At 49.2% G+C, this 21981-nt stretch overlaps 1 protein-coding gene across 4 annotated transcripts in view; it reads left to right on the forward strand.

Annotated features, from left to right (window-relative positions):
• The window catches only part of LOC103719334 (protein TIC 20-I, chloroplastic-like), a 46840-nt gene that overhangs the window by 17015 nt on the left and 7844 nt on the right, over positions 1 to 21981 (forward strand). The window lies entirely within an intron of this gene.

A 21981-nucleotide genomic window follows, 5' to 3' on the forward strand; every position in this document is an offset into this window, starting at 1 on the left:
GAATACCCTCTCTGGTTTCCATGTCGAGCCTTTTATAGACTGCATACCTCCCCCTCTCCTCCCCTGTTCCAAGTCGAGATAAGGATGGATCAAAGCAGGATGAGGCTGAAAGTTTGGATGAACTTGGACGTTGGGAGCTTCCATGGGACCATGCGGGGATTTGGCTCTGTTTGGATGCTATGAATGCAGGGGAGTTCGGAAGGGAGACGCGTGGAAGAGGATGGAACGCTGGAAGGGAACGATCCGTGGGAGAAGGGACTTCGGAATGCGAAAGGGATGAAGCTGGGACGTTGAGATGTGAATGGATGTGGTCGGCTGGGATCAAACGTGGATGAGAGATCTTTGTTCTGTTCTTTGGACATGAGAGGGAAGAGTGACGTGGAAGCTTGATCTTTAAGCACTTAAAGGATGACGTGGACATGGGGTGGACAGGAGAATTGGGACGGATGCGTGAACTCAGGATGTCCAAATTAGAAAGTTTGGACACGTGGAGAAAATCAGAGAGAACGTGAAAAGGAAAGAAATTGATGGGGTTTAGGTATATCCAATTGAGTTTGACTCGACCTGCATTCATTAGGCTCAATTAATAAATAATTAAATCAAACTCGAATTAATTTATTAAAATGCAATGATGAGGGTAACGCATCTTTTATGGTTAAATTTACAGAATATGTGAATTAAAATAATGATAGGTGCTATGAAAAAGAGGCTAATTTATGTATTATTTAGCACTTATCAGACCCCCAACCCTGCATTTTGCTAGTCCTCGAGCAAAATAAAAGCTAACTCACTTTCACAGGAATCGCAATTGCATTTACCATATGCAATAAGGCTTTAAAACCCTAGGTGGTCCTAGTGGACGAGTTTTGTCTCGTGAGGGTTTCCGACTCAGATACCCACAAACTGCGGTCTCTACCCAATTTATTTTATCGTTACATAAAATCTAATTTCAAATGCATAAGTGCCAAAAATTTCAAAAGCACACAAAGTTTTAATTACTAAGTCAGCCCAAATCTTAGGTCAGTATGCAACTTAAGTTGAAGTCATTAAGTCTTTGTGAGAGAGTTGTAAGGCTTATTTATACTTGGGTGCTCGGTGATATCTGGACTAGGCTTAAGATTCCCCAACATACTACTAAAGCTAGTAGTTTCCAAGAATTGGTTAGATAAACCTATGCACTGATTTAAAATCATCCTATCTTGCAGGATTTCGAGAGTTATGGATGTTTACTTTAATACCTCATGGGCTTTATCTGTAATATTTCAGTTTACTCGAATTTTTACAACGACGGCTTTCGTACTATCGTCTTTTTCAAGGTCAATATTATTTTCTCTTTCTCTTTTTTTTTGGGTTATATTTTGAGTTTGTATTTATAAATAAATTATGCACTTTTACTCTTGTAATGACTCCTCCGTATAGCGAGCATTCAGTCAACAACTCCCACACCAGATAGCATAAGGTGTTGGGCATCAAGACTCCCCTACGGACCTATGCTCGGGTTCATCATCACAAGCCCGCTGACGTTTGACAATAGGTAGCCCTTTTCGATGTATCTGACTAAATTCACTCTTTTTTTAATAAATATGGGATAATAGTGAATTAGATAGGTATGATTCATCAGGACTCAAGGTTGCTACCAGACTTAACAACATAATGCTGAATTTAATCCTTAGAAGTGCAGACCATGTGTGTTGTGAAATTTCAAAGTAAAAATTATCTTACAACTCGCTAAAAGAACTTTTAATGAAAAGAACTCAAATTGTCTTTGTTGCTGGTGGTCCAAACCGAGAACGATTGACACAGCGGTGTGAACGGGGTTCCGTCTGAGTTGTCTTGGTTGGTGTTGGTTACGCTCCACCTTCCACCGGGAAACCTGCAAGCAAGCCTCGCACCACCACTGGGGTAGTGGGGGCCCTCCGACGATCAAGTCAGAGGAGATTGGAGGAGGAGGAGAAATGATAATCGCAAGCAAGAGAGTGCTCTGGAAGATATTGTTTATCCCCCCACCCTTCTCCCCCCAGCCGCATATATACCTGGCTGGGGGGTCTCTCAGGGGGGTTTGTCATCGTGGGGCGCGATGGAGTGGCCACTGACATGGCCGTTACAGGGCGTCGTGGAGCAGCGCTGGGTACGGCCATGACAGGGCGTAGTGGAGTTCCGCTTTGTACGGCTGATACAGGAGATCGTGGAACAGCATCGGATACAGCCGTTGCAGGGAGTAGTGGAGCAGGAGGCCTCGGCGTGCCTCTGGGAAGCAGCCTGTCGTTATCAAGAGATCTCCGACTCGGGGTCGGAGTGCTGGATCAGGGGGCAGCCGACCCGGGGTCGGGCTGCGGTGCTGAGGATATCCGACTTGGGGTCGGATTGCTAGATTAAGGGGCAGCCGACTCGGGGTCGGGCCGCGAAGCCGAAGATGTCCGACTCGGGGTCGGATTGCTGGATCAAAGGACAGCCGACTCGAGGTCGGGCTGTGGAGCCGAAGATGTCCGACTCGGGGTCGGATTGCTGGACCAAAGGACAGCCGTAGTCTTCATGGGCGCGCGTGCCGGTCACGTGGAGCATGGCGGCTTAGTTCCCCCGTAACAGTAGCCCCCCACTTCCGAGCCTGGAACCAGAAGGGGAACGGGTGAAGGGAGTGATGCTTCAAGATTGCCGCCATCCCTCGGAGAGGCGCGCGCGCTTCGAGCTTCCCGCCTTCTTTATGGCGTATGGCGGTTGTTGCTGACCTGGCAGTCTGAGGATTTCGGCGGACATCCTTCCTTAATGGCGTCGATTTGCCTTTGGGGCGCGAGCGACCCTTCGGCGGCCAGGCGTCCTCTGGCGTCATCGAGGCATCACCCGCCTTTCCGCCTATTTAACCGGGGGCCCTCCCCCGTCCGTCTTCCTCTTTTTTCTTTTTAACTCTTGGCGGCGTCTTGCCGACTCCTGACTCTCGAAGTTCTTCCGGCCCTAAGCCAGGCATCCGAGGGTTAGGCCTCAGGAAATTCTTCCGGCGCTAAGCCAGGCATCCGAGGGTTAGGCCTCAGGAAATTCTTCCGGCGCTAAGCCAGGCATCCGAGGGTTAGGCCTCGGGAAATTCTTCCGGCGCTAAGCCAGGCATCCGAGGGTTAGGCCTCAGGAAATTCTTCCGGCGCTAAGCCAGGCATCCGAGGGTTAGGCCTCGGAAAATTCTTCCGGCGCTAAGCCAGGCATCCGAGGGTTAGGCCTCAGGAAATTCTTCCGGCGCTAAGCCAGGCATCCGAGGGTTAGGCCTCGGGAAATTCTTCCGGCGCTAAGCCAGGCATCCGAGGGTTAGGCCTCAGGAAATTCTTCCGGCGCTAAGCCAGGCATCCGAGGGTTAGGCCTCAGAAAATTCTTCCGGCGCTAAGCCAGGCATCCGAGGGTTAGGCCTCAGGAAATTCTGGAAATTCCGCTCGTCGGTCGGCCAAGGCTGGCGCAAGCCGAGGCGACCGGTCGGGGCTTCAGGCTAGTCTGGTCCCGGGATGGTCATCGGGTTAGCCTGGCATCCGAGGGCCGAGCTTCGGGAGATTCCGCTCGTTGGTCGGCCAAGGCTGGCGCAAGCCAAGGTGACCGGTCGGGGCTTCAGGCTAGTCTGCTCCCGGGATGATCATCGGGTTAGCCTGGCATCCGAGGGCCGGGCCTCGGAAAATTCCGCTCGTTGGTCGGCCAAGGCTGGCGCAAGCCGAGGCGACCGGTGGGGGCTTCAGGCTAGTCTGCTCCCGGGATGGTCATCGGGTTAGCCTGGCATCCGAGGGCCGGGCCTCGGAAAATTCCGCTCGTTGGTCGGCCAAGGCTGGCGCAAGCCGAGGCGACCGGTCGGGGCTTTAGGCTAGTCTGCTCCCGGGATGATCATCGGGTTAGCCTGGCATCCGAGGGCCGGGCCTCGGGAAATTCCGCTCGTTGGTCGGCCAAGGCTGGCGCAAGCCGAGGCGACCGGTGGGGGCTTCAGGCTAGTCTGCTCCCGGGATGGTCATCGGGTTAGCCTGGCATCCGAGGGCCGGGCCTCGGGAAATTCCGCTCGTTGGTCGGCCAAGGCTGGCGCAAGCCGAGGCGACCGGTCGGGGCTTCAGGCTAGTCTGCTCCCGGGATGATCATCGGGTTAGCCTGGCATCCGAGGGCCGGGCCTCGGAAAATTCCGCTCGTTGGTCGGCCAAGGCTGGCGCAAGCCGAGGCGACCGGTCGGGGCTTCAGGCTAGTCTGCTCCCGGGATGATTATCGGGTTAGCCTGGCATCTGAGGGTTGTCAGGCCTCAGGAAATTCCGCTCGTTGGTCGGCCAAGGCTGGCGCAAGCCGAGGCGACCGGTCGGGGCTTCAGGCTAGTCTGCTCCCGGGATGATCATCGGGTTAGCCTGGCATCCGAGGGCCGTGCCTCGGGAGATTCCGCTCGTTGGTCGGCCAAGGCTGGCGCAAGCCGAGGCGACCGATCGGGGCTTCAGGCTAGTCTGCTCCCGGGATGATCATCGGGTTAGCCTGGCATCCGAGGGCCGAGCCTCGGGAAATTCCGCTCGCTGGTCGTGCGCCTGTCGCTTGCCGCCCGACGGGATTTCTCCGTGGCCAGCTGCGATCGTGTTTCTCCTCCTCTCCAAGCGTCGCCTGGGGAACACCAGATGGGCATTAAATGCTAATTGAGGGGTTACCTGGGAAATCGGATCGCCAGTTGCTGCTTGCGAGGAGTGTCAGTTAAGCGGCCGCGATGCGCGCGTTCTTCGAGGCGGATGCGGCCTGGGCGCGGGCGGAGATACGTGGACCTAGGGGTACAGGGCACCCGGAGTGTCCTGCACAAAAAATGCGATTAAGGAGAATGACGCTTAGGAAATCGCGGGAAGATACGCCTTGAGAGTCGGATCGGCTCCGGATTCAATGCGCCCGCATTTATTGGAGCCACCCGTATCGGAACGACCGGGGGGCCGCAGTTTGGCTATAAATATAGGTGCAGGTGCGATGGAGCCTGCCAAGCCGGAGCTGTTCAAGTTGCTATGGATCGTGGACCTTCTCTCTGGCGCATGGCTGAGAGACTCCTGCCGAAGGAACGGGAGGCGCGCCCCTCGCGACTTCAGCCAACTAGCCGTTTCATCTGGGATCAGCAAGGAGGGTCTCCCCGGCGGAACTCCGCTCTAGGCGTTTCATCCGGGATCACATCTCCCCTCCTTGAAGTTCAGCCTCCCGATTGAGCTCTGCACCAGACGCCTGATCCGGGACCGCGCCTCCATATGCTCTTCCCCCTCGTATTCCTTCTCTCCCCTAACACTGGGGAGGACCGGAATATCCCTTGGAGGTGGCGTTCCTCTGGAGGCAGCGGGAGCTTCGTCGGCGGCGGCTCCTCATCCTCTTTGTGGGGCGTGGATGGCGCCTCCGGTTGGAGGCAGTGTGGACTTCTCCTTCGTCCACTTCTTCTTCATCCACGCCGGCTCTTCGTCTCTTTCGTGAGACGCCGATGGCGCCTCCGGTTGGAAGCACCCACTTCCGACGGGATTGCAACCGCTTCAGATGGAGGTTTCGGGATCCCAGATCTTCAGCTCCTCGGAGTCTCCACCTCTTCTTTACTTTCTTTACACCCTAATTCCCCCCTGGGAATTCCTTGTAATCACACGAGCACGCCGTTGTAACCAGAAATTATTGAAATGCAAAGCGTTATACATTTTTGAACTGTCTTTCTGGCATCGTCGTTCTACTGGTAATACATCCGCAGGTTAGCGGAATTCCAGCTCCTTAGAATTTCTCGACCATCTAGGGCCTCCAACTGGTAGGAGCCAGGTCGGTTTACCCAGCGAACCTTATATGGGCCTTCCCAATTTGGCGCTAGCTTCCCACCTTCCGCAGGTCGAGATGCTTTAGCTCGCCTTAGCACCAGATCTCCGATTCTGAAAAGCTTCGGTCGGACCTTGGAGTTGTAATATCGGGCCACCCTCCGCTGATACATCGCCATCCGAACCTGCGCCATTTCCCTCGCTTCTTCCAAGAGATCCAGGTTCCCTCGGAGTTGTTCCGAATTGGCCTCGGGTCGGTGCGCGGCCACCCGAGGTGAGGGAAGTCCGAGCTCCACGGGGACAACGGCTTCCGTGCCATAGGTTAGGCTGAAAGGCGTCTCCCCGGTAGGGGTCCGATGCGTGGTCCGATACGCCCAAAGGACATTCTCGAGTTCTTCGACCCAAGCTTGCCCCGTCCGACCGATTCGCGCTTTGATTCCTTGGAGGATTGTCCGATTTGTGACCTCGGCCTCGCCGTTGGTTTGGGGATGCGACACAGATGTGAACCGATGCTCGATCCCGAACTCCTCGCAGAAGTCACGGAAATGCTTGTTGTCGAACTGTCGCCCATTATCCGAGATGAGGACCCGAGGTACCCCAAATCGGACAATGATGTTCTTCTTCACGAACTTCCGGACTTGCACCTCCGTGATAGTGGCCAGCGGCTCTGCCTCCACCCACTTGGTGAAGTAGTCGATTGCAACAATCAAAAATTTCCGCTGAGCTGAAGCGACGGGGAATGGTCCGAGGATATCCATTCCCCACTGGGCGAAGGGCCAGGGTGCAGTGATTGGTGCCAAGGGGACAGAAGGGACTCTCTGGACGTTGGCGTGGCGCTGGCAGGCGTCACATTTCCGCACATGATCCTTCGAGTCCTCCAACAAGGTAGGCCAATAATAGCCTTGCCTCATGATCTTATGCGCCAAGGACCTAGCCCCCAGGTGCGATCCGCAGATGCCTTCGTGGACTTCGCTGAGGGCGTAGGCCGCTTCCGAGGGGCGGAGGCACCTTAAGAGGGGGGCGGTGAACGAGGTCCGATACAGCCTCCCTTCATAGAGTACGTAGTGGGCGGACTTCGTGACGAGTCGCCGAGCTTGATCTTCGTCCTCTGGGAGGATTCCTTCGGCGAGGTAGGCGACGAGCGGGTCCATCCAAGATGGCTCCGGATCAATCGCCATCACCGCTCCGGCCTCGCCGATGCTCGGGGCATCCAGGGTCTCCAGGTAGATCGTCCTCGACAAGTTGTGCGCGTCTGCGCCCACCAAGCGGGACAGCCTGTCGGCCCTGGCATTTTCGCTTCTTGAGACCTGCTGAATGTCAACACTGCCGAGGTCGGGAATGAGTGCTTGCACCTTTCAGACATAGCTCTGCATGGTCGGGCTCCGAGCCTCGAACTCCCCTCGGACCTGCCCGACCACCAGCTGGGGGTCGGTGAAGACCTTCAAACGCCGGATGCCGAGCTCCTTGGTGAGTTTGAGTCCTGTGACTAGGGCCTCGTATTCCGCCTCGTTGTTGGTCACTGGAAATCCGAACCTCAAGGCATACTCGGCTATCACTCCATCGGGACTGGTAAGGACCAGCCCGGCCCCTCCACCTTCGGGGTTCGACGACCCATCAATGTGAAGCGTCCAGATTGGGAGGTCGAGGCTGGGTGTTTCCGGCGGCCTAGGTTCCGCCTCCTGCACAGTGCACTCAGCGAGGAAGTCCGCGAGCACTTGGGCCTTGATGGCGGGTCGGGGCTGGTAGCGGATGTCGAACTCACCAAGTTCTACTGCCCACTTCACCAGCCGTCCCGCATTCTCAGGATTGCTGAGGATCTGCCGCAGTGGTTGATCGGTCAAGAGGGTGACAGGATGAGCCTGGAAATAGGGGCGAAGCCTCCTGGCCGCAGTGAGCAGCGCGAAGGCGATCTTTTCCGCCTTCGCATACCGCGTCTCGGCATCCCGTAGGACCCGGCTGATGTAGTACACAGGCTTCTGGAGCTTTGCCTCTTCCCGAACCAGTACTGCGCTGACTGCGGTTGGGGAGACCGCCAGATAGAGGTAGAGCATCTCCCCCTCTTGCGGCTTGGACAGCAGGGGAGGAGACGCCAAGTACTCCTTGAGTTGGTCGAATGCCACTTGACATTCGGCCGTCCAAAGGAAGTCTTTCGGACGCTTCAACACCTTGAAGAACGGTTGGCAGCGTTCGGCCGATTTTGCCACAAATCGTCCGAGCGCGGCGACCCTTCCAGCGAGCTCCTGAACCTCCTTCACTTTGGTCGGAGGGGACATATCTTGGATGGCCTTGATTTTGTCAGGGTTGGCTTCGATCCCCCGCTGGTTGACAATGAAACCGAGGAACCTCCCGGCCGAAGCGCCAAAGGCGCACTTCGCTGGGTTCAGCTTCATGCGAAACTTCCGCAGGGTGGCAAAAGTCTCCTCCAGATCCGCGATGTGCTGGTCGGCATGGCGGCTCTTCACCAGCATATCGTCCACGTACACCTCCATGTTCCGGCCGATCTGCTCCTTGAAGATTTTATTGACGAGGCGCTGGTAAGTGGCGCCAGCATTCTTCAGACCAAAGGGCATTACCTTGTAACAGTACAGCCCCCGGTCTGTTATAAAGGCAGTTTTCTCCTCGTCCTGTGGAGCCATCATTATTTGGTTGTAGCCGGAGAAGGCGTCCATGAAAGACAGCAGCTGATATCCGGAAGTCGCGTCGACCAGTTGGTCTATCCGTGGAAGCGGAAAGCTATCCTTGGGGCACGCCTTGTTCAGGTCGGTGTAGTCGACGCACATCCTCCACTTCCCGCTCGCCTTCCGGACAAGTACGACGTTTGCCAGCCATTCGGGGTAGCTGACCTCCCTTATGAATCCTGTCTCCAAGAGCTTGTCTACCTCCTGGTCGACCACTCGGATCCGATCCGGGGCACAGTGTCTCTTCTTCTGCTTTACTGGTCGGTGGGTTGGGTCGACGTTGAGGGCGTGAGAAATGACCTCCGGGTCGATCCCAGGTACATCGGCCGCCGACCAGGCAAATACATCAGCATTGGCTCGGAGGAATTCCACTAACCTGAGCCGAGCTTCCGAGTCGAGGTTGGCACCGACCCGGACCATACGGTCCGGGCGACCCTCTTCAAGGGGAACTTCGATCACACCCTCGGCCGGCTCCCCGTGCCGCAAAGCCACCTCGTCTCTGGCGTCAAGGGACTCGACGCTTAGGGCCTCCACGGGCTTCTTCCCTTTGAGAGTTGCTAGGAAACATTGCCGTGCGGTCGGTTGGTCACCTCGGACCTCTCCAATCCCGGCCGCCGTGGGGAACCGCATTAGCAAATGGTATGTAGAGACTACCGCGCGAAGGGCGTTCAGTCCGGGTCGTCCGAGGATAGCGTTGTAGGCCGAGGGAACACGGACGACCAAGAACCCGAGCCGCACTGTGGCTTCTGCGGGTGCAACGCCCGCAGTCACAGGCAGCTCAACGACACCTTCGGCCGAGATAGCATCTCCAGTGAATCCTATGAGGGGGGTGGATGTTTTGTGCAACACTTGTCGGGACAAGCTCATCTTTTGGAAGGCCTCGTAAAACAAAATATCAGCTGAGCTTCCACTATCCACAAGAACACGCCTTACATCATAGTTCGCCATAGTGAGGGAGATCACCATGGCATCATCATGGGGGGTCTGAACCCCCTTTACATCCTCATCACAAAAAGTGATTACATTTCCGACCCGCTGCCTCTTCGCGACGGCCACCCCTGATGCTTCCACCGAGCCCCCTGCATTCCTCACAGGCCGAGAGCAGCCCCCAGTGATGGTGTGGATCACGCCCGCGACGGGTCGATTCTGCTCCCGAGGCTCCTGAGGGGCCGGGTCGGCCGGGCGCGGGTCTGCGGGGGGACGTCGGTCGTTTACATATCGACCGAGACGCCCTCGGCGGATGAGAGCCTCGATCTCGTCCCGAAGCTGGAAGCAGTCTTCGGTGTCGTGGCCGTGGTCTCGGTGGTACTCACAGTACGCTCGAGAGGGCCTCCTCCCAGGGATTTTCTTCATCTGCCTCGGGACCGGGAGGTTCTCCCGCCCCTTGACCTCCATAAGGATCTGGGCCCGGGGGGCCAGGAGTGGGGTGTACCGGTTGAAGCGTCGGTGCGGAGAACGAGGGCGTGGGGCGCCGTGGTTCCTCGCCGGTGACGGGCTTCTGCGCCGATGTTGAGGCGTCGGGCTCCTCCTCTGGGGTGCCTCTTTTCGCCTTTTCTTCCCGAGCTTTAGAGGGGCCTCGGCGGCCTCCTTGTTCCGGTGGGCGGCTGCCTCCTCGGCGTCTGCATACTGGTTCGCCCGAGACAACAGCTCCGGGAAGCTCCGCGGCAGGCGTTTGTCCAGGGAGAAGGTGAGTCTGCCCTTCCGGAAGCCACGCTTCAGGGCTGAGAGAGCCACCTCCTGGCTCAGGTTCCGGACCTCCAATGTAGCCTTGTTGAAGCGGGTAAGGTAATCCCGCAGGCTTTCTCCCTCGTTTTGCCGGACATCAAAGAGGGAGTCGGAAACCAATCGCCGCCGGCTACTGACGGCGAAATGGCTGATGAAGAGGCGAGTGAACTGGTCAAAGGACTGGATAGAGTCAGCCTCCAGGCCGGCGAACCACGCCCTGGCTGGGCCACGGAGGGTCGCCGGGAAGGCCTTGCAGAGGAGGGGATCTGATGCTCCATGGAGGAGCATAAGAGTCCTGAAACTCTCCACGTGATCCCGCGGGTCCGCCGCCCCGTCATAGGGCTCGATCGCCGGCATTTTGAATCCCGGCGGATTTGGGGTCCGCAGGATCCTCGAGGCAAGCGCCGGTTGGGAGGAGATCTCCAAGTCGGCGAAGGGATCTTTAGAGTGGCCCTTTAGGACCTGGAGTTGTCGTGGAGATCGTCCACCCGCCGGTCCAGGGAGCGCGACCGGTGGGTGGGAGACAAGGAGCACCGAGAGGGGGACCGACTGGAGCGCGGGTTCCTTGAGGACTGGGGGGTCTGGGAACGCGCCCGGGCCCGCCTCTTGTACCCCGCGCAGCTTCGATGGGACGGTCCCGGCAGAATGGACCGTGCTCGAGAATCTTCCTCGCGCCGGCGCTCTTCCCCATGGGAGAGAAAGGAGCGCGGGTTAAGGAGGACAGGTGAGCGCTCAGGGAGCAGCGGCTCCTGGGCCCGCTGCGGCGCCCGAGACATCACACCCTGCAGGTTCTGCACTGCCTCCGCGAGGGTGCGGACCTGCTGGGCTAACTGGTCGAACTGAGCGGCTTCGACCATCTGAATCGGGGGTGGAACGGTTGAGTGTTGCTGAGAATGTGTTGGAGACGCAGCGGCCTCCCGGCCGGAGGCGCGAGAGGCCCCGCGACCGGAGGCATTGGAAGCTCCACGACCACCTCGCCGTGCCATTACGATCGCTCTGAGATCAGTGCCCTTCCTCTAGCGCCAACTGTTGCTGGTGGTCCAAACCGAGAACGATTGACACAGCGGTGTGAACGGGATTCCGTCTGAGTTGTCTTGGTTGGTGTTGGTTACGCTCCACCTTCCACCGGGAAACCTGCAAGCAAGCCTCGCACCACCACTGGGATAGTGGGGGCCCTCCGACGATCAAGTCAGAGGAGATTGGAGGAGGAGGAGAAATGATAATCGCAAGCAAGAGAGTGCTCTGGAAGATATTGCTTATCCCCCCACCCTTCTCCCCCCAGCCGCATATATACCTGGCTGGGGGGTCTCTCAGGGGGGTTTGTCATCGTGGGGCGCGATGGAGTGGCCACTGACATGGCCGTTACAGGGCGTCGTGGAGCAGCGCTGGGTACGGCCATGACAGGGCGTAGTGGAGTTCCGCTTTGTACGGCTGATACAGGAGATCGTGGAACAGCATCGGATACAGCCGTTGCAGGGAGTAGTGGAGCAGGAGGCCTCGGCGTGCCTCTGGGAAGCAGCCTGTCGTTATCAAGAGATCTCCGACTCGGGGTCGGAGTGCTGGATCAGGGGGCAGCCGACCCGGGGTCGGGCTGCGGTGCTGAGGATATCCGACTTGGGGTCGGATTGCTAGATTAAGGGGCAGCCGACTCGGGGTCGGGCCGCGAAGCCGAAGATGTCCGACTCGGGGTCGGATTGCTGGATCAAAGGACAGCCGACTCGAGGTCGGGCTGTGGAGCCGAAGATGTCCGACTCGGGGTCGGATTGCTGGACCAAAGGACAGCCGTAGTCTTCATGGGCGCGCGTGCCGGTCACGTGGAGCATGGCGGCTTAGTTCTCCCGTAACAGTCTTAAACCTGACTAGTCATTGGGTTTTTTTAGATTTTATATACTTCATGTGTTTATCATTTCAGCATTAAGGCATAGATATTAGATTTTTTTTTCGAAAAACTTATTCAAAAATGTGAAATTTTTTTTAAAAAATCGAATCCTATACCCCAACCTAGATCAGACATTATCCTCAATATTTTTTTTCTTGAATATTATATTATTACTTTTATTTTATTTTATTTTATTTTATGTTGGAAGAAAATATGATGCATATGGAGGATAGAAGCACTTTACCTTAGTTGCATCAGTAATATGAGGATTCCTGTTAAAAAAATGCGACAAGAAAATGTGCAAAAATAACCTTATGAGAATTGGGTTACCTTCCTACAAGCGCTAAGTTTAACGTCTTCAGTCAGACACAGTACATCCTTAATCATCTCGATAAATAGGATCCATCAAATCAAAGGATTCAATCAACTGTCCATCTGCAACACACTCTATATAAGGTTTCAATCTTTGACCATTGACGTTCAGGATACGACCATCACTGATGTTTTGAATTTCTATTGCACCATGAGGAAAAACCTTTTTAACTAAAAAGGGACCATCCTACCTAGAGCAAAGTTTACCAGAGAAAAGACGCAATTTGGAATTGAATAGCCAAACCTTTTGATTAGGCTCGAAAGACTTACGGTTAATGTATTTGTCATAAAAAGCCTTAGTCCTTGCCTTGTATATTTTGGCATTTTCATACGCCTCATTGCGTAACTCTTCAAGCTCGTTGAGTTGAAGTTTCCAGTTAGAACCAGCTGCCGCCATATCAAAGTTAAACTTTTTAATAGCCCAAAAAGTTCTATGCTCAAGTTCTACCGGTAAGTGGCAAGCTTTTCCAAAAATCAGTCGGTAGGGAGACATGCCAATAGGAGTCTTATAGGCAGTACGGTAGGCCCAGAGAGAATCGTTTAACCTCTGAGACCAATCTTTTCTATCGGGGCGTATTGTTTTTTCTAAGATGTGTTTTATCTTCCTATTGGAAACTTCAACTTGCCCGCTTGTTTGGGGATGGTATGGGGTGGCAACTTTGTGGGTGATTGAATACTTGCGAACCAAAGCTTCAAAAGATCGGTTGCAGAAATGTGATCCCCCATCACTAATGATAGCTCGGGGTGTGCTAAAGCGACTAAATATATTTGTTTGTAAAAACTTAACCACAACCTTATGATCATTAGTCCTAGTGGCAACAGCTTCTACCCACTTTGAGACATAATCTACCCCGACAAGAATGTACTCAAAACCAAAAGAACGCGGGAAAGGGCCCATCAAAAATTTCTATAATTAAAATGAGGTTAAGTTGCATCATATCTCTACGGGTGATTGTACCCATTCGCTGACATCGCTCACAAGTCTGGCAAAAATTGTGAGCATCTTTGAACAATGAGGGCCAATAAAATCCACTTTGTAAGACTTTAGCTGCATTTTTTTACCCCTAAAATGTCCCCCGCAGGCTTGGGTATGAGAAAAATCAAGAATACTCTGAAATTCACATTCAGGCACACATCGACGGATTACTTGATCAGGACGGTACTTAAACAGATCGGGGTCATCCCAAAAGTAGAACTTAACTTGCGAAAAGAATCGATCCTTGTCCTGCTTGGACCAATGATCGAAAATTTATCCTACGGCAAAATAGTTCACTATGTTGGCAAACCATGGTGTTTTCACGTCTTGTACCTCAAACAATTGTTCATCTGGAAAGGAGTCATGAAGTGGTGAAATGTTATGAGGAGGCTCGAGAAGGATTCTAGACAAATGGTCTGTTACAACATTTGTGGTATCTTTCTTATCACGAATTTCTAGATTAAATTTCTGTAACAACAGGATCCATCGAATTAGGCGAGGCTTGGTGTCCTTCTTTGAAAGGAGGTACCGGAGAGCAGAATGATCAGTGAACACAATAACTTTGGACCCTAAGAGATAGGACCGAAACTTGTCCAAAGCAAATACCACAACTAGTAATTCTTTATCAGTAGTGGTGTAATTCAATTGTGCATCTAAGAGTGTCTTACTAGCGTAGTAGATGACGTGAGGTAACTTATTTAGTCGTTGCCCTAAAACCGCCCCAATGGCATAATCAGAAGCATCACACATAAGTTCAAATGAAAGGGTCCAATTGGGAGGTTGAATGACAGGTGCTGTAGACAACTTAGATCGGAGTTTTTCAAAGGCCTCTTTACATGCTTCATCAAAGACAAAGGATGGATCCTTGGCAAGGAGATTACACAAGGATCTAGAGATTTTGCTGAAGTCTTTAATGAAGCGACGGTAAAAACCAGCATGGCCTAGGAAAGAACGGATTTGTTTCACGGACTTGGATGGAGGGAGATTAGAAATAAGATCAACTTTCGCTTTATCTACCTCAATACCCCTTTTGGACACAATGTGTCCCAAGACTATACCCTCTTGAACCATGAAATGTCTCTTTTTCCAACTTAGCACTAGATTGGTCTCGTTACATCTTTTTAAAACCAGGGCTAAATTATTGAGACAATCATCGAATGAGGGGCCAAAAATTGAAAAATCATCCATGAATACTTCCAGAAATTTTTCTACCATGTCAAAAAAAATTGCCATTATACATCGTTGAAATGTCGCGGGCGCATTACATAATCCAAATGGCATTCTCCTATACGCAAATGACCCAAATGGACATGTAAAAGTGGTTTTTTCTTGATCATCGGGATACACGACCACTTGGTTATATCCAGAATAATCATCTAGAAAACAGTAGAAATTCTGACTGGCTAGCCTTTCCAATATTTGGTCAATAAAGGGCAAAGAAAAATGGTCCTTCCTAGTCATGGAGTTAAGCTTTCTATAGTCGATGCAAACACGCCAGCTAGTGGTCGTGCGTGTGGGCATCAATTCTCCTTCTGCATTTTCAACCACAGTAATGCCCGACTTCTTTGGTACTACTTGAGTCGGACTCACCCAGTTGCTATCAGGGATAGGATAAATGATTCCGACATCTAGCAACTTCACTACTTCTTTCTTGACCACCTCTTTCATATTAGGGTTGAGTCTCCTTTGCATTTCACGGGTCGGTTTTGCATCTTCTTCTAGGTGAATGCGATGCATGCAAATAGATGGGTCAATCCCCTTCAGATCAGTTACGGACCATCCAATTGCATGTTTGTGTTCTCCAAGCACACTCAAAAGTCGACTTTCTTGTTTGTCGGATAGGTCAGCCACGATGATTACAAGTAGGGTATCTTCTGGCCCTAGAAAAGCATACTTAAGGGTTACCGAAAGTGGCTTTAACTCAAGTTTGGGAGGGGACTCGATGGAAGGGGCATTGTGGTGCACTAGAAAGGGTAGGAAGAGGTTCATATCGGATTCGCCAAGGATGAGAATTCGTGGGAGACGGATTGTCAAGCAGGACATTGATTTCTTCTGTGGCCTTGTCTAGATCAAAGTTATCAATATCGAAATGGGCTAAGCATGCTTCTAGAGGGTCATCTGCCAGAATATAGGGAAGGGCTTCTTCTACAAGATCATCCATTTTGTCAACTAGGAAGCACTCATCTTCCCTTGCAAGTTGATCAGATGCATGGAATACATTTAGTTTGACTTTCATGTTCCCAAAAGATATATCCATCACCCCAGTTCTATAGTTAATACATGCATTGGCTGTAGCTAAGAAGGGACGACCAAGAATCATCGAAATCTGTTTCTTAAGGTTCGGCACAGGTTCCATATCAAGGACGATGAAATCAACTGGAAAATAAAATTTATCTACCTTGACTAGGACATCTTCAATTGTTCCTCGTGGTATTTTAACAGATCGATCAGCCAATTGCAGGGACACCGAAGTAGGCTTTAATTCACCTAATCCGAACTTCTCGTAGACTGAATAAAGAAGAAGATTAACACTTGCCCCTAAATCTAATAGTGCTCGATCAATAGAATTGTCTCCTACCACACAAGAGATGGTAAGGGCACCAGGATCTTTGAACTTAGGAGGAGTTTTGTGCTGGAGGATGGAGCTTACTTGTTCAGTTAAGAAAACCTTTTTAGGCACATGTGTTCGAAATTTTCGTTTTTGGGTACAAAGGTCTTTAAGAAATTTGGCATAGGATGAAACTTGTTTTATGGCATCAAGGAGAGGGAGGTTGATTTTGACTTGTTTGAAGACCTCCATTATTTCTTCCAATGAAGTTTATTTCATGCCAAAGGGAGAAGGTGCTTTCAGACATTGAGGGAAAAGGGCCTTTGGTGTAAAAGGTGTGGTCGATACTGGACTAGATGGTGACAAAGAAGAGTTTGGGTTCTCTTTAGGCACAATCAGACTTCTGTCTTCATTTTTCTTATGTTCTTTTTCTCCAACCTTATTGTCCACTACACGTCTACTTCTTAAGGTAGTCATGGCATTAGCTTGTTCATGATGAACATCATTTGGGTGAGTCTCTTGAGCCATGTACTGCCCTCTCGGGTTACTCACTAGTTGGCTTGGAAGCTTGCCTTCCTCTCTTATTTAGTGCACTCGCTAGCTACCCTAGCTGGATTTCTAATTTGGCAATAGACTGGGTATGGGAGTGCAACAATTGTGTATTGGCTTCGAGTCCTTGAAGGGCAGTTAAAATCTTTTGCTCAAAAGCCATATCTCTTTGGGGTGCTGGAGGAGGGACATGCTGAAATTGTGAATAGTGAGTAGGAGGACGGTTCGGATGAACATTCGGAAAGGGTTGAAAGTTTTGGGAATAAGGTTGGAAAGTATTGAAAGTCTGCTGCTTTCAAGAGAAATTCGGATGGTTGTGCCATCCCGGATTGTAAGTGGTAGAATATGGATCATTACCCGGTCGGGATTGTGTTTGAGCAGCATTTACTTGTTCTTGCACAAATTCAGAGAATTGAGCTGCCAAAGGGCACTCAAAAACAGGGTGAGACGGGCTAGAACAGAGAGCATACACTTGTGCTTGGGAAAAGGTTGGAAGCTGTTCTCTAGACATTAGCTGGTCCAATTTGCGAAACAATGCATCTACTTTGTCAGATAGACCTATAGACTGGCCAACTTCATATATGGTCCCTTTTCTTTGAAAATTCGGAGGTGCTTGACGAGCGGAGGCATGGTGGAGGAAATTTTCATTAAGGTTTTCAAACAACTGCCATGCCTCTTGCTCACTCTTAAGTATGAAAGTTCCCCCACAAGAAGCATCAACCATCTGACGGTTTCGTTCAGATAACCCGTCATAAAAGCATTGCACTAATTGCCATTTGGGTATTTGATGATGCGGGCATTTTCGGAGTAAGTCTCTAAATTTTTTCCAAGTTTCATGAAATTCTTTCCCGTCAAATTGGGAGAAGCTTGTGATCGCACACCTAAATTGGTTTGTTCTTCCTATGGAAAAATATTTCTTTAGAAATTCATATTGCATTTGGGCCCATGAAAGAATAGAATTGGCTTCTAATGAATGGAACCACTGCTTAGCTCTATCCTTAAGAGAAAAAGGGAATAACCTAAGTTTCAGAGCATCATCAGTGAAGTTCTGAATTTTGACAGTGGTGCAGATTTCAAGGAACTCATCTAAATGTTTGTATGGGTCTTCATTGTTGAGTCCATAAAAAGAGGGGAGCATTTGGATGACACTAGACTTAATTTCAAACTGTAAAACAACAGTGGTATCAGGTAGTCGAATATAAGATGGAGAGGTATAAATGGAAGGAGTAAAGTACTTCTTTAGTAGTTTGGGTTGTTCTTCAGCCATCTCGACAAATGGTGTAGATCCTATGGTTCTATAGGGCGGATTTCGGCTCGAAGGGCCCTAATAGAATGCTCTATTTCAGAATCAAAAGGTACTAATTTAGGAGATCTGGAACGACACCCTAGCATGCACTAATACTCTTCTGATCAGTCAAGTACAGTCCAGCATGCACTAAAAGAAAAGCACATCAAATTCTTGTATTTGCCCTAAAATCACTAGACAACTTCTAACTGGTTTGAAGAGGGCACCTAAGCCTCCAATCCGGTCTAATGAACTGAGTTGACTAGGTAAGCTCCCAGGTGAGTGGGGGGGGTCACGATGCGTTGCAAAGGTCCCACTTAAAAACCACTTGCCTCGAACAAATGAACTGTCTCCCTTATAGGGACAAAGCTTGTCTAGACATCAACTAAGCCACAGAGCGAAATTGGTGCAACTTTCAGTGATCTTCGTTCTATTGAGCTCGAATGTTCCTAGGGGCCAACGTCTAATTGATTTTAATTAAAGTGATAGCTATGTGAGAATTGATTCACCTAATTTGGGCAAAAATCTAGTGATGAAATCCAGTTCTTATCTTGTTGGGGTGATTGCCCTTACTATGTGCGGATTAATTGGTGTATGTGTATCAAGCATGCATTCACACTTTTACTGAAATTAAAATCAAACAATCACCACAAAATTTCAAGCTAATTTAGAATCAACAAGAAAAGTTTAGATGTTACCAAAGGAAATTTTCCCAGCAATTTTTTTTTATTTTTTTAGGCAAACCTCTACAGCATTTCTTTTCCAGCAGTTTTCTTTTTGATCGTCCCAGATTTTCTCTTCGATTCTTGATCAAATAGTACCAAGAAAAAATCAAAAATTAGTAAGAGAAAAAAAGAGATAAGAAAAGTAACAAAAATAGAAAATATTTTTATTTTATTTTAGATATATATTTTTTTGAAAGTTTTTTTTTATGAAGAGAAAAACAACTATGCTAGCAATCCCCGGCAACGACGCCAAAAATTGATAGTCAACTTTAAAGACCACGCAATAGCACGTATCTGGTAGGATAGTGATTACGGGTATCGATCCACAGAGATTGAGGTACAGTTGTTTTCTTAAAAATATTTTAAAAAAAGAGTTTGTGAAGAAAATTAAACTAAGAAATTTAATAAGGGATGCAATTAAAAATGATATGAATAAAAGAATCTAAGGCAAGGAATTCACCACTAACATAGGAACAAGAATTAATTGTATTTTAATTTATTCTTGAATTAATATACAAATTGGCTACAAGCCTAAAAGCATTTAAATAGAAATTCACAAAAGTAATTTAGGCATAATCCATCTTTAGTTAGCATGAAATGTCTACCCTAATCTAAGGTGGCAGCACATCGCATCTTCCTTACGCATGAATTATCTTATTTTTACTTCAATGATCATGAAAAACTTTTGTATAGACTTCATACTTGAAATCACAGAATTTAAGCATGAGGTAAAAGATATTTATTAAGAACAAGAATGTCTATACAATTCCAAGAACATGAAATTAAATAAACAAAAATCCGTCTTCCTTTGTTAGGGCTGCATCCAGCCCTAGAGAAGAGTTCAGCCTTCCATGGAGTCGTGGGTGACAGCAGCAGCGCAGAGGTTTTCCATCACGGCTACCTCCTTTCTCTCGTTGTCTTCTCCCTTCTCTGGTTTCCGTGGAGCTTCCCCACCACGTTTGATCAATGAGTTAGTGGATGCGAACCTTCGGTCAGAAGAATACCCTCTCTGGTTTCCATGTCGAGCCTTTTATAGACTGCATACCTCCCCCTCTCCTCCCCTGTTCCAAGTCGAGATAAGGATGGATCGAAGCAGGATGAGGCTGAAAGTTTGGATGAACTTGGATGTTGGGAGATTCCATGGGATCATGCGGAGGATTTGGCTCTGTTTGGATGTCGTGAATGCAGGGGAGTGCGGAAGGGAGACGCGTGGAAGAGGATGGAGCGCTGGAAGGGAACGATTTGTGGGAGAAGGGACTCCGGAATGCGGAAGGGATGAAGCTGGGACGCTGAGATGTGAATGGATGTGGTCGGCTGGGATCAAACGTGGATGAGAGAACTTTGTTCTGTTCTTTGGACATGAGAGGGAAGAGTGACGTGGAAGCTTGATCTTTAAGCACTTAAAGGATGACGTGGACATGGGGTGGACAGGAGAATTGGGACGGACGCGTGAACTCAGGATGTTCAAATTAGAAAGTTTGGACACGTGGAGAAAATCAGAGAGAACGTGAAAAGGAAAGAAATTGATGGGGTTTAGGTATCATCCAATTGAGTTTGACTCGACCTGCATTCATTAGGCTCAATTAATAAATAATTAAATCAAACTCGAATTAATTTATTAAAATGCAATGATGAGGGTAACACATCTTTTATGGTTAAATTTACAGAATATGTGAATTAAAATAATGATAAGTGCTACGAAAAAGAGGCTAATTTATGTATTATTTAGCACTTATCAGGTTGGCTTTATAAATCCTATCTTTTTCTATTTGGGGCTACTACTGATGTTATTCCGAGCTTTTTCATGTTCCTTATTCTCAATTATTGCCAATGTTAGTTTAGGTTTTCACCTCTTACAAAATCGTTATATGAAGTTCAGATTGTCTCTACGTATTGATCCCTCCTGAAATCTTCACCATACAAGACCATAACGTCCCAATTGGTGGTGCAACTCCTACAGCTCTATTCACATATTGCACCCCATTATGACATTAATGTTACCTAATCACTCTAGTTTCCAGGATTTCTGGAGTCTTAACACCCTAAGCACTTTGGTACAGCAAAGTAGTGCTCAATTCTTCTTGGCATTTTGAAAACGGTATCATACTCGCACCAGTCAGACTTACCCATTTTTAACACAATTTTTTGGAGCATCATATCAGAAGATTCTTTCGTGCAGCTATGGCATTTTAAGTCTCACTGTTATATGTCAACTTAATGCACCAACTACTTATTGCACAAGTATTGTACTTCTTTGTTTCATTTATGTAACAGGTGCTACTTTTTTAATATAAGTGCCATATAGTAGTCAGTGATACACGTATCTGAAGACATATGCATGAACATCTGTACCTATTATGCGTACACAAACATGGTGATTGTATGTCTTATATGCAAGTATCCCCATCTTTGGGACAACAAATGCTGCAACACTTGCCACCATGCCAGGTGTCTTGGGAGCACTGAAGAATTTTAAGGTTTCACAGTAGGTGCACCAACATCAACATAAATAAATAAAAGGGTTTTTTGCATGAATACCCTCCTAAATATTGGATTTTGTATGAATACCCTTCCAAAATTGATATTTGTATGTATACCCTCGTAAAACACTTGTTTTGCCATTCTATCCTTTTTTTATTTTTGTTTTTGCATATGTACCCATGATATCTAACGACGTTAAAAAATTAACAGTTTCAAATTAAAATGACTAAAATACCCTTAATGAGTAGACATGCAAATAGATCGTGAACCCGATAGAGAAAGAAGACAGGAATAATAGCGTAATTTTAAAATTTTATTTTATTTTTAATCAATATAAATATGATTTTTCTTAACACTGTTAGAACAATTGTTATATTACGGGCATTTGTACAATAACAAAATTTTACGAGGGTATACATGCAAAATCAATTTTGGAAGGATATTGATGCAAAATTTGATATTTAGAAGGGTATCCATGCAAAAAACCCTAAATAAAAAAAAGGATATTGGAAGTGAGTCATTGTAGTAAATCTTTTTTAATACAGCCTATTGATAATATTTATTGTGTACCTTCCAATTCATGTTTAAGTGGTAAGAAAGTGGATCTCCTTGCCCAAGCCTTTATTCAGGGCCAGCCCGAGCCCTAGGCGACCGAGGCGGTCGCCTAAGGCCTCAGGCCAATGGAAGGCCTCCGGGAGCAAAAGCTGGCTACGAGTCTTCCCCCTTGATGGAAGGGAGGTGGAGGGTTTCCTGGCCTGCAGAGGGGCAGTTGGGGAAGTTGGGGACAGTAGTTTTGTTTTGGGTGGAGAGAGAGAGAGAGAGAGGAGGGATTTGGTTGGCTTGATACACGCCTGAAGCCACTCTTATCTTTCATCCCTTCTCTTTTTTAGTTTTGGTCTTGGTTTTCCTTCCCTCACAAGTCATTACTCTTGATCCAGCTGGGCCATCAGGAAGAAAGATAGGGGGATTGGAGATGGACTTCTTGGAGGGTGGAGATTCTTTTAATTTTCTCCTCT

The sequence above is a fragment of the Phoenix dactylifera genome, chromosome 1, assembly GCF_051530095.1.
Source record: "Phoenix dactylifera cultivar Ajwa chromosome 1, Ajwa_hap1_PhDact_Kaust_v1.1, whole genome shotgun sequence".
NCBI classification, from domain to species: Eukaryota; Viridiplantae; Streptophyta; class Magnoliopsida; order Arecales; family Arecaceae; genus Phoenix; species Phoenix dactylifera.